This window comes from Chiroxiphia lanceolata, chromosome Z, assembly GCF_009829145.1.
Source record: "Chiroxiphia lanceolata isolate bChiLan1 chromosome Z, bChiLan1.pri, whole genome shotgun sequence".
NCBI lineage: Eukaryota > Metazoa > Chordata > Aves > Passeriformes > Pipridae > Chiroxiphia > Chiroxiphia lanceolata.
In genome coordinates, this window is record NC_045671.1 from 67,142,942 (window position 1) to 67,155,854 (window position 12,913).

The window sequence follows — 12,913 nt, forward strand, 5'->3', positions numbered from 1 at the left end:
CGACTTTTCAAGTAACAACAGACATGGATATTACTAATGGAAGTAGTCTTGAGTACTGTGATCAACAGATAACCCCTCAACACTGCAAAACAAGCTCAGCAGGTGCAGGTGTGTCTGCTCACAGATATGACACCTCAGTCACATCCTGCCTTCTGTGCATAACCCTGTAAAGTTTAATAGCCACGGGAAAATACAGCAATATGAGAGTTCATGGACAAAGCTGATGGCATATCCTGGTCACATCGTGCAAGTCTGAGCATTTCCACTTTAAAGTGTAAAGTGGCCTGTAAAGCAAAATATTAGCAGACATTTTCTATCTTATGCTGGAGCCAGAACACCCAGGAGAGGTAATTTTCTTTGTGGAACAACCACAGCACACGAATGCTTTCTAAGGAAAGAAATGGCTTAATCAAGATCCCATACTGTGTGTTGTACCAGCATACAATGTAGTTGGTGTACAGGAAAGGACTCCATTTCTGCAAGGTCTTAGGGAAAACACTGCTGATTACAGATAGCAAAATTGTCATCATGGGACAAAATTCTCTTCATGGGACCCAGACTGGTGTAAAGCATTTGACACTGTCCCACATGACATCCTTGTCTCTAAACTGGAGAGACAAGCATTTGATGGGTGGACCACTTGGTAGATAAATTGGCTGGATGATCATACTCAGAGTTGTGGTCAATGGCTCAATGTCCAAGTGGAGACCAGTGACAAGTGGTGTCCCTCAGGGGTCAGTGTTGGGACCAGTGCTGTTCAACACCTCTGTCAGCGACATGGACAGCGGGACTGAGGGCACTCTCAGGAAGTTCACTGACAACACCAAGCTGTGTGGTGCAGTTGATGTGCTGGAGGGAAGGGATGCCATCCAGAGGGACCTTGACAGGCCGAAGAGGTGGGCCTGTGCAAACATCACGAAGTTCAATAAGACCAAGTGCAAGGTGCTGCACCTGGGTTGGGGCAATCCCAAGCACAAAAACCAAGCTGGAAGGAGAACAGATTGATCACAGCTCTAAGGAGAGGGACTGGGGGGTGCTGGTGGATGAGAGGCTGGACATGACCCAGCAATGTGCACTTGCAGCCCAGAAAGCCAATTGTATCCTGGGCTGCACCAAAAGCAGTGTGGCCAGCAAGTTGGGAGAGGTGATTCTGCTCCTCTACTCTGCTCTCGTGAGATCCTACCTGGAGTACTGCATCCAGCTCTGGGGCCCACAACACAAGAAAGAATTGGACCTGTTGGAACAAGTCCAGAGGAGGCCACAAAAATGACCAGAGTCCTGGGACATCTCCTCTGTGAAGACAGGTTGAGAGAGTTGGGCTTGTTAGGCCTGGAGAAGAAGAGTCTCTGGGAAGACCCTGGAGAACCTTCCAGTACCTATAAGAGACCTGTAAGAAATCTGGAGAGGAACATTTTACAAGAGCATGTAGTGACAGGACAAGGGGGAATGGCCTTAAACTGACAGAAGGCAGGGTTAAATCAGATATCTAGGAAGAAATTATTTACCATGACAATGGTGAGGCACTGAAACAGGTTGCCCATTCCTGGAAGTGTTCAAGGAGAAGTTAGACAGAGCTTCGAACAAACTGGTCTAGTGGGAGGTGTCTCTGTCCATGTCAAAGGTTTGGAACTAGGTGATCTTTAATGTCCCTTCCAACTCAAAGCATTCTATGATTCTATGAAGTGATGAAATTCCAGGACCTGATGAAGAAAAAGCAGGTCCTCTCCATCTTTGAGAAACAGGACATTTAGATCCCATGGGGTCCAAGAACTGATACAGAAGCTGGAAACCTCTGCACCATGCAAAGGCAGTTATCAATCCAGTGCCTAGGGCAATCTGCAAGATTTCTTGCAAAGTCACAAAGTCTCCACTCCCTGTGTGTGATAGCATCTTCTCCAGTGTGGTGAGCAGATACCAGTCCTGCCTGAGACATTGTGTCTGCCCAGATGTGTTTGTGATGCAAGTTGGGTATATGCCTGGTTTTAAACTCATGGTTTCGTGCCTTAGTTGCCTCCCATTCATGGGGACCCAAGCAATTGGTGTCAGAAGAAGGTGCTTTGCATCTCCTCTTCTGTACAGCAAGATAGGAATGTGCTCTATCGAAGTGCTCAGACCCTAATTTGGTAGCAAAAGACATCAAACCATTACTCTCTCAAAGAAAACACCAGCTATGGGAGTTAAAACTGCTAATTTCCAAGTTAGTCCAGCTGGGAGATGGCTTACCCAGGTCCATAATGTCAGTGTGGATACTGCAGAATTTGTACAATTTTAAACAGGGACCAGACCTTCAGCCATGTCTGGCTGACTGCTGTGTGCACATCTAGTGTTACAAGCAGGGTAATGGCAGTGGGAATACAGGAACAATGGTAATTAGTTCATATCAATGGCTAGTAGTTTTCATTTCTTTTGCATCAAGAATCTCAGAATGCGGAGAATCACACTGTGCTGGACCTGCATTTTAAATGATCTAGACTGTTGTTGCAGTCTAATTTGTGCATTAGAAATATATACAAAATGATACCCAAATAATGTACAAATATACAAATAATATACAAAACTGCCTCAGCTGTTTGCTTATGTTGAGACATTTCTGTGAATATACTGCCATAAAGATATTGACAGCGAAGTACTTTAATATACTACTGAAATTAATCAACTTTTTAAAAATCTGAGCCAAATATCCCATTTTCCTCCTGAATTCTGTTAGTAGAACAAATGTAACTACTAATGAAGTGAAGAAGCTGTCTTGTAGTCAACGTTAGGCTCAGGTAAAATACTGCTCCAACCAGTAGGCTCCTCTCCTCTCTTTGCCACTGTTGCACTCTGTGGTACTACACCCAACACACAGAACAGTTTTGGCAACACATCTTCTATGAACCGACCTCTTGTCTGACACTGCAATTCACAACTGTTTGTTGCTTGAGGCAAACATTCAGCTTACCAAGCACAGCTTGTAGAAAAGTTTGTGGTTTATTCCAGCCTTTGATTTGCTGATTGGTCACATTTATCATAAACCACAAGGGGTTGTGAACTGCCATGCACCAAGTATCTTAATTTCTATTACTACAGCACATAGACAAATAACAGTGTGGCTTCAAAAGCCTCCTTTAAGGAACAATCCACGATCTAAGGCTTTTCTACTCTATTGATGAAGAAAATGTAGCCATAAAAGGTCAAGGGGCTTAGGTAAAGTCTGATCACGGTGTAGGAAAGTATATAATGGTTTTACATACTCCTATATATAGTTGTGTTCATGCTCAATAATATTTCTGATTCAGTCCCCCATTTAGTACCACTTAATTAACTGAATTCTGGACTCTCACATAAGGAAAGGCACAACTCCATCCACCAAAGGCACACATAAGAGATTTTTTATATGTTGAGAGGAAGGAGAGGCCCACACAATGTTGTTCTGTAATCACCACCAGATATTTAAAAAACATCAGAAGCTGGAAACAGAAAGAAACAGGGAAAGGGATATACCTAGTGCCAAGGGAAATTGTACCAGTGTAATCAGCAATGATCCTTAGTAAGGATCGTATAGGTGATGGAGAGGGAATGTAGAATGTTTTGCACAGTTTCCAGAGCCAGCTGAGCAGCTACATAAGAAGGTCACTGTTTCTTTGCCTCAAAGATATTCTCTGTTCATTGAAACTGTAAAAGTATCCCTGCTGATTTAAAAAATGTAAATCGTTTGCATTGTGTAGCTCATATTTTTAACAAGAGAACTGAGGTTTAGTGTAACAGTGATAAAAAGTGACAAACATGCTGTCATAAGCTTTTTTTCAAAAAGGGCAGGGGGATGGGGAAACTATTATTCACACCATGAGCAGGTCCATCATATAAGGTAGAGAAGGTAAATGGTCTATGAGAAAAAAACCTCATCTGCAATCCCATGATGACAGACAGTGCTGCAATGGACTTCTGTACAGGGCCAAAGGAAAGGTCAGTGGTGGTCAGGCCACACTTCTAATGACAATTTACATTTATATAGTGTGACAGTAGATAGTGATAGGACAAGGGGGTACGGTTTTAAACTTAAAAAAAAAAAAAGGGGGGGAGATATAGATTAGATGTCAGGAAGAAATTCTTTATTCAGAGGGTAGTGTGGTACTGGCACAGGTTGTCCAGAAAAGTTGTACAAGCCATCCCTGGAAGTATTCAAGACCAAGTTAAATGGGGTTCTAAGCAACCTGGTCTAGTGGGTGCCATTGCTACCCTTGGTGGATGGGGCTGGAACTACATGATCTTTAAGGCCCCTTCCAACCCATGCCATTCTATGGTTCTATGATTCTATGACAATGATGAACCTGGCAAAGACTAGTTCCCAAAGTTCATTTTTGCAGGATTTTGTTATTCATGGTTTAATCATGCCTTAATATTTCGATCTGTTTAAAGACATTAAATTCGTTAATTATTAACATTATTAAATCAAATTGTTAGAGCTCCTTAAAGCATGATTCCTGGAGATGGTAAACATTTTAGCTGCATTTTGCTGAATGGCTGTTCTATACAGGTTTATAAAATACAGAAAACTAACAGATAACCATGAAAATGAGTAGTAGAAATTCGCCTTTTTTAGTTTCAAAATTCCATTTTCACAGAGTCTTGTGGAGTCCCTGAAGGTCATAATTGTAATGCTGTGCGTTCATCTAGCCAGTGTGACCAACTCCTGCTCAAATCTCTTGGCACATGACTGCCATTGAAGATCTGGGCCTTAGCACCTCTGAAACAGGACTTTGATGCCTGAGTCATGCAGGCATTTAAGCAATTCCAGCTAAATCCTTTACTTTTCAGAGAGGTAGGCAGGCCTACAAAGCTCCCTCTTAGTCAGTCCCGAGCAGGCAATCCCACTAGGTGTATGAGGTTACTTGTGGAATTATTTCTTCAACACTCACGCTGAGCCTCAAGGCTTAACAGATCATTGTGCCACAAGGGCTAGATTTCAGGGTACCCTGCACATGTAAAGGAATTGAACTAATAAGACTGGACGAAGAAGACGTGAGGAGTGTGTGCCACTATTCACCCGGAGAAGCAAGAGAAGATGCTACGTTGGAGTCTGGACCTGTGTCTTTACCAAGGTAAACACCTATGAATTTGCTTGAAAAATCTGGAACCAGTGACTTGCCAGACTGCCACTGTAGTTCCACAACTGTCTACAGACTCCATATGGTCATGTGCATAACTCCAGAAAACTCTGCAGGTTTGAACAGAGCAGCAGCTTTAGAGGAGCAAATGTCTGTGACTGTCCCTCAGCTGTTTCTTGTCAATACAGTAAATTAACCTCAAGTAGTCAGTGAAGACATTACAAACCAGAGGTGGTCACTTTAGACCTCAGTTCTGTCTCCCACTTTGGCTTCCACATATGTCAATATTGGGCCTTTAGACTAGTGCTTATCTGACAGTATTTTCAGGAAAACAATGTGATCTGATTTTGGAGGCTTCAAAAGAAACCACTAGATCTTTTGAAAGCTAGTTCAAAAACTGAACATCACCTGTTAAAAATGTGGTGGCTCATTCTTTGTGTAATCTAGCCTTGACATCTCCTGGCTCTTCTTCAATTTTTCTGCTGCAAATCAAAGAATTCTCCAGTACTTCCTGCAACCCAGAGGAAGTCTCTGTACATTTCTAAGTTGCTTCAGAGAGTTCCTTTTAGTAAAGCTGCACAGGTCCTGGAGTCTCTTACTGGGAACCAGGTCTTCACACAGAGCCAGAAATGAGGTGAGAGCAGAGATGAAAAATACTCACTGGTAGAATATAATTGACTTGCTGGAGAGAGATTTGGCCTATGCAAGGATGTTTTTTAAGTATCACACTACCCCAGGCATTGTAATCCTTCATCTTAGAAATCCTTCTGAATGGTAGGAGGGAAGAACTGAGAGGGAGAGTGGGGGTGCAGATTGTGGCTGGAAACAGCGGGAACCCAACATGAAGTGTCATATTCTCTTGGCCTGCAGGAGGCATGGCCAACACAGCAGCAGTTCCAGACTGTGGCTTATCAAATCCAACTGTAGAGGATTTCCTAATGTTTCTGATCCTGCAGCACAGTCTGCATTCATTCTGGATTTTGTTCCAGTATTGAGCTTATGACATTTGTATCTTCCCTACAAGTAATGAAGTGAGTACAGTGAGGCTTGTAGAATGGATGTTATCAAGCATATGCTAGATTGGACTTGGGAGACTTGGCTTTTCCTCATAGCTTGGCTACAGACTTCTTATGCCATTTTGGGCACATCATCCCTGCCTTCCAGCCAGGATCCTTCCACATATCTGCGGTCAGAGGGATTTTTAGGACCTTCTTCTCCCCTGAACTCAGGCAAGGTCTCTCAGTTGTATGGTAGACACAAGGAATGAAACGCTCTGGTGCTGCTGGTCCCACTTAAGCTGATGCTAAACTTTCATCCAAGTTCCAAAACGGGGAATCATAGCTGAGATCCCGTCCTAGGCAAGGTTGTGGCTCAGGTACTCACCAGTCCTCCCCCTTCCTTTTGCTTGCCTGTGCTTTAGTTCAACAGAAAACACCATGAGGGTTTGTGCACCTAGTGGGTCCCATGGTGCTCTCACATTAGAAGGTGCACATACACACACACACACACACACACACACACACACACACACACACACACACACACACATATATTAGTCACATAATATCCAAATTTGATCTGCTTTTGCTAGTGAGTACTTTTTCATTTGTAAATAACAAAGCCTTCAAAGACTGGTAGGCAAAACGAGCTATGTCAACCTTTGCCACCTCATCCTAGGCTTGCTTCTCTATACACATGGACATTCACATGCAAATGCTAATTCCTGCATTCGGGTCTAATTGGAGAAAAGAAGGAAGCTCAGTACAGGTTCTCCATCAACATAGCCAGATGTTCTCACTCCCTGTTGACAGAACCCTTTCTCTTCACCAAAGTGATGCAGCATGTGAAAGCATAAAGGAGATAAATGTCACAGTGCAATCAGTGTCTCTGCAGGTGTGTTTTCTGGTTTTGGTGGATGATTGGGTAATTTCTCTACTACTTGCTAAGTATGCCTAAGAATGAAATGCAGCCTCCAGAGGCACTGAGAGTCAGATCTTGTCAAATCTGAATGTAGACATCTTATAAATTCTCTTTATGCCTCAGACCCACGCAGTCACTAATGATGGTTTCTGTCATTCAAGTCCATTTTTTAAACTTCTGGTTTTATTTCTCCAGGAAACTTCAGCCTAGGATAGGAAAAATGACTTCAGTGTGCAGTCAGTGGGAATGTACACACAAAGCCTGTGAAAGATTAAACAAGGCAGACAGTAAATTCTGTAACCTAAACAAAAAAACCAGTGCTAATGTTCTGTCAATGGGTCTAGCTCAAAGTGTATCAATCTAGCCTGTCCTCTTCTCCCTCTGTAAATAAACTTCAGTCACTATGATTGATAATCCCTCTGTTCCTAATCAAATGCCTGTTTGTTCCTCCCTCCTTTCCTATACCTTTCTGTCCTTTTGGGAATGCACAATGATATTTAAAGGCAGTCAGTGGGGAAAAAAAATTGACCACAGTTCAAGACTGCATACTGAATATTTCTTTTAACCAGGTTCTGGAGCCCTGTCAGAGAATAAGTAAATATAAACCTAGATTTCAGAGGAGTCCTTGTAGGTCTTCTGTTGATTATACATACATTTATAATACACTATCTTGTGTGTAACATCAGGAAGGAGAGAGTATTCTCACTGGCAGATAAACACTTAACAATTGTTGGTCCAAGTTTTCAACATAGAGAGACAAGCAATAAATAGATACACAAGCAAGAGAATGAAAAAGCTAATAAAACAGAACACAATAATACAATGATCATAGGATGTGACACAAGATGCAACACGCCAGCTGCAGTGGTGTACATCCCACAAAAATATCACACCAGTCATGTCCAGAAGTTTGTTCAATTTTTCCTGTGATTCTGAAAATCCTGCTGGCATCATGTTTGATGGCAATAGTCACTTGGTTTTGCTATATAATAGCTTTTTCATATCTAGTTATTTAGGTTTCCATTTCTTCAATTTGAGAGTATACTGTGTCCCATATTGGTCATAAGGGCACAGACCAGGCTGCAGGCCAGAATTCCGCCAGAGTAGATGTGAGATTTTGAATATGACAGATGTCACTGTCCAAGTTACTGCAGAGGTTATCAGCTTCTGTGTATTTATGTTAAAGAGTGCCAGATTGCTCAATGCAAGTGTTAATGCTGTCTGATACATGAAGCTTCCTATCTTTTTAGATGTTGTCAGTGTTGTCTCCAGTGATAACGCTTCATCACTGTATTAATAAAATTCCAAAGAACACTCAGTATGCTTTCTAGATGGATATTTTCTGTAGTATGCAGGTTGAATTACAGCTTTTACTTCAGTTCCTAAAAGTGGAGAAAGAAGACTTAGGTCTCAAGTTGTATCCAAGCCTCAGTAATGATAAGTTTCACTCCCACAGTATCCACAGTTTCCCTTATTCCTTTCGCTTGAAAGTTCTGCAAAGTGATTCAATGTTTTCTAAGTGATAGGTGTTGAATTCTCACCTGATTTCCTGGATACCACACCAAGGTATTCAAAGCTTCCTGCTGGACTTGGTTCACTACATAGGATTATTCAGTAAGAATATTAACTATATCACTTTTACTAGGAACAGCTGCAGTGAGTGTTTCAGGGACACCGTTCAAGGCTCTGTAATCTACTGTCAGTCGCCTTTTGTCATTAGATTTCTGTACTGGCAGGCACACAGGAAGAATGAGACTTGATAATGATTCCCAGTTCCTCTAGTTCTTTTATCAACTCAGTAACAGGACAAATAGCATCAGAAGGTAACTTGTATTGAGGAATATTAACTACCTTGCTACGGGGTAAAGGGGCAGCTGTTTGCAGCAGATTGACAGTCAGGGATGCATTTGCATGAGGTAAACTGTGGGCTGGCCAAAGGGTGTGGTGTCCCTTTTCCCATTTTCCCCATGAGTCCATCCACCACCGTCTCCACGACACGTTAGCCAAAATCTGAGCAGAAGCTGAGTGAGAAGTTAGTCCAGGGGTCTAACTGCCTAAAGGTTAGCTTTTAAATCTGCATTCCAAAATTGCAATAATGGGTCTACTTTTCTTCAGTTTGATGTTTGCTCAGTTCAGCTGCATTCTTCTACCATTGCTCAGTAGCTATGACAATCATGCACCTTTATATGGAGTTTAAATATCAGCCATTATTTCCAATTGTCATTTGAAAAAGCTGGGCCATATTTCTGCTACTACTTGGTCAGACGCAGTGAGACACAAGCATGGTGTTTTAGAGTATGGGATAAAGCTGTGTTATCTAATCTGAACAGTGTTACGTTCTCCATTGTAACCTGGAAGAGCTTCACAACATTCCTCTTCAATGCTTTAACATATCTGAAGACCACAGTATAGGAAATTTAGAATGACTGAAGTTGTTCTGCCCGGGTTTCTTGTGGGAAGCTTTTGCCACCACAGGGCAAAAATATTGTAATCTACATAGAGCCTGACTATCAGGCTTAGTCCAGAGCAGCAGCTTCAAGGAGGAAAGACATTCTGATGGTGATAAAGTAAGATGCATGATGAAATCACCTATCCTGCTGGCAGTGTCTCTCTCGTTTTATATTTCATATGCTAATTTGAACTGCGCATTTTTTTCTGTACAACCCAAAACTTATTGCAGAAGAGTTACTCTAAACCAAAAAAGAATTGATTTAGATTAGATACAAGGGTCTTGAGAGATGTGGGAAGTTTACCATTGAAAACTGAGGCAAAAAAAACGGTTGACTACCTTATCCTTTTCTGTGTCAGACCAGTTCTCCTGTCTTATTCATCAGGGCCTTACATTTTCTTTGGTCTCCTTTTCTGACCACATACCTGCAGAAGCCCTTCTTACTATTCTTATTATTCTTGTAATGTTCCTCCTCTGGTTGGGCTTCTATCTATCACAGAGATTAAGACCTAAATGCACTCCAGGAGTCTCCTGGCCTGCTTACAAGTTGCTATGCTTCTTCTACAGCAGATGTCAGAGTGGTTGAAGCCCTGCATCACGATCAAAGCCTGTGAGTGTGATGTTTCCTGTAGCTGAAGCAGAAACGCTTCATTAACATCCTCCCCTTGATCTGCTGGCCTTCACCCGGGTCACAGGCTGCTTCACTTCTTTAGGTGAATATTCCTCAATGTCATAGGTCAGTTTTCAAGGTCTTTAATCAGTTTTTTCAACTAACTTGAAGTCTTTTTGCAGTCTTACTTGCAGTAGATTTTTTTTTTCCTCTGTCTCTCTCATAATCAGGCACTTCAGCAGCACCAGGAGAGATGAAAAAGAGATAATGAAGGATTCAGGGTAAAAATCATCCCACTGCAAAATCTGGTGTATGCAAAATTTTAAACACCACTTCAGCTGTATCAGCTTTTAAGAGATGCCTTGGGCAGAGTGGATGTTTAACTTTTTCAATTTTTAATGAAACAATATACTTAATATCACTGCCTTCAACATTGTGTCACAGTAATGTGAGAATCATACCGTATGACTGATTCTGCCAGACCATTAGGAGATACAGAAATCTAGACTCCAATTTTGTGTTGGTTTTCAGGCAGAATTAGTTGTGAGGTTGGGAAAAAAGCACTGCTGTTCTGCAAAAGAGCTTTCATCAGTGTCAGATTTCTTGTAATGATTGTTCTGACTCAAACCAGTGAGGTTCTGAATTCACCTGAAGGGAAAAGAAGCCTAAAATACTCAGTGCAATAGCTCTCTGATCATTGCTGTATTTCAAGTTTGCAAACTTTAAAACAAAAGTCACAACAAACTAAGAGAAGAAATAAAAAGCTTTTTATAACTATTCCCTGGATCTGTTTGACATAAATTATCCAGAGTGGTAACTCTGGACATTCATCTGTGCATTTCTGTTTAGAAAAAGGAGGTAACAGTTGTTTCAAAACTCAGATAAAGCCTTGTCTTTAAGTACCTGAAGACCTTAAGCGGATTTGAAGAAGGTTTTCTGTACACTGCCAAAATCTTGCCAGTTTTCCAAATGTGGTACTTGCCCTAACAAGGTATTAGACTAAAAGTGGTAGCTCTTATTGTCCTACATGGGTAAAACAACATTTAGAAAAAAAATCTGGATCTAGCTCTTGCAATAATATTATTTTGAAAAGGCTTTATTTAAATTTACAGCGAATAGGAAAATGGAACTCCTCAGCTCCAGAAGTAAACAAAGTGCAATGCTCCACAACTGTCAGGTTATGTGTCTGCAAGACTGCTGCCCCATACTGCACAGAAACAGTCTTCCTGAACTCCCAGATAGCCTGTAGTCTGGAGTGCATGTTAGATTAATAGTTGAAATAGTTTAATATGGCAGAAATATACTTTCTTAGGTTATTTTTGGAACACAATCTAGAAGAAAAAAGGTTAGAAAGATTGTTTTAGTTGAAGGACTGAAGCTATTTTCACATCTTTTCCTGTAGTATAACATTCTCCAGTGCTCAAATCTGCAGTTTTTGGAGGGCTCACCAAAAAGGAATTCTGTGCCAAAATGCACTCTTAGACATTACCTTTAGCGTAAGAGTAGTTTTGAAGCAATTTTCCCCAGGAAGTGAGTGAAAAATGAATCATCATAAAGCAATAGTGGCTTTTGCAAAGCTCTGTTCATCTCCTTCTGCCAGCTGTGAACTGCCAGGACTTTCACGAAGGCTGCATGTGCTTGCCCTATAGCAGCAATCTGAAAGTGGTGCAGACACCTCAGGAAGGTGAAGTGGAAGATGTGACAGGAGAGGACTTGACACTCTCACGTTTCACAGAATCAGCAGACAGGAGCTGTTGAAGTTGTTTCCTGTTTCAGGGCTGGAAACCTAACACTCCATGAAGCTTAAGCAAACAAATCAAGAAAGGCTTTGAATGGCTTCATATAATTGCTGGGACACAAGAATCATGTCAATAGTCTGCTAGGAGTTACAGAGGTGTTAATCGTCTGGGGAGTCACGGTCACCTGTTCCCAGACAGGGTGAAAATCTCAACCAAATGCGTGAGAGAAAAGGGTGTCATAGTGGGGTAATGCTGGTAAAAGCAGGATTTATGGAAATCTTTCCCACTCGCAGCATTGCACAGGAAAAAGTAGCACTGCTGTGACGAGGAAAACGAAATTAATTCTCCGTCTGCACATTTCAATCTCGCAGAATTGCTGTTGTTCCACTGACGACAGCACGTGCACCGCTCTAGGTAGTAAATTTCCATGTGATTTTTCTTTGTTTATGTATGTGTCAATTCTCCGATTATTTTACTCTTCCTGAGAACCAAACCCGCTGGCTGGGCTCCGCACAGGCAGCTGTTTCCCCGCACCGCAGCACAGCACGGACGCACGCCAAGAGGCATTCCCCCCCCCCCCCTTTCGGAGAAACCCTTAGTTGTGTTCCTGGCGTCTTCCCATGCCAGTGGATTTGCCAGAATGCTGTTTTATCCGGCAACTACAAACGTTGTTTATCTGGCGTCACCGTAGAAAGGAGCTCACCCACATCCCTGCCTTTTCTGCACACTCCGGCAGGGGCGGTGTGTCCCTGTGAGGGACCGGTACCCACCGCCTCCCGCTGACGCTTCCCAAGCTGACGGCTGGATGGGGCGGTCCCTGCTCCCCACACGTGCCCGTGGGGGCCGGATCGCCCGATCGATCGCGACCTTTGCCCCTTGCCCGTCGCCCCCCTCCCCGGCGCGCTGTGCCGCCTCGGTGTGCGGAGCCGCACAGCGAAGGCGAAGGGCCCACGGCGGCGGGACTGGGCGAGGATGAGCGCGGGCTCTGCGCGCAGGGTCCGGCCGGGGCGGGCTGAGACCCGCCGGGGGTCCCGGCGCGGACCCCGCTGCCGCTGTCCCGCGGGGGCTCCGCCGCAGTGCGGGGCGGCCGCGCCTGTGCGCGCCCCGC